The sequence below is a fragment of the Gavialis gangeticus genome, unplaced genomic scaffold (genome assembly GCF_001723915.1).
Source record: "Gavialis gangeticus isolate Ggan-Ray unplaced genomic scaffold, GavGan_comp1, whole genome shotgun sequence".
NCBI lineage: Eukaryota > Metazoa > Chordata > Crocodylia > Gavialidae > Gavialis > Gavialis gangeticus.
Window position 1 is genome coordinate 99,981,111 of NW_017729033.1, and position 206 is coordinate 99,981,316.

The following is a 206-nucleotide window of genomic DNA, read 5'->3' on the forward strand; positions in this document are numbered from 1 at the left end:
TGGGGGGCAGTCCCCCACTCCCTCCCCTGCACACTTGGCTGCATCCCCAGCCAGGCTTGTGCCCCACGCCCTTGTCAGCCAGCTCTCACTGCTCCAGCTGGGGAGCAGAGAGGTGGGGCTAGCCCTGCTCTCCAGAGCAGACAGCACAGTTCAGCCCAGGGCCGGAAAGCATGCTAGGATGCTGGGGGACTATGATTTAACTTGAA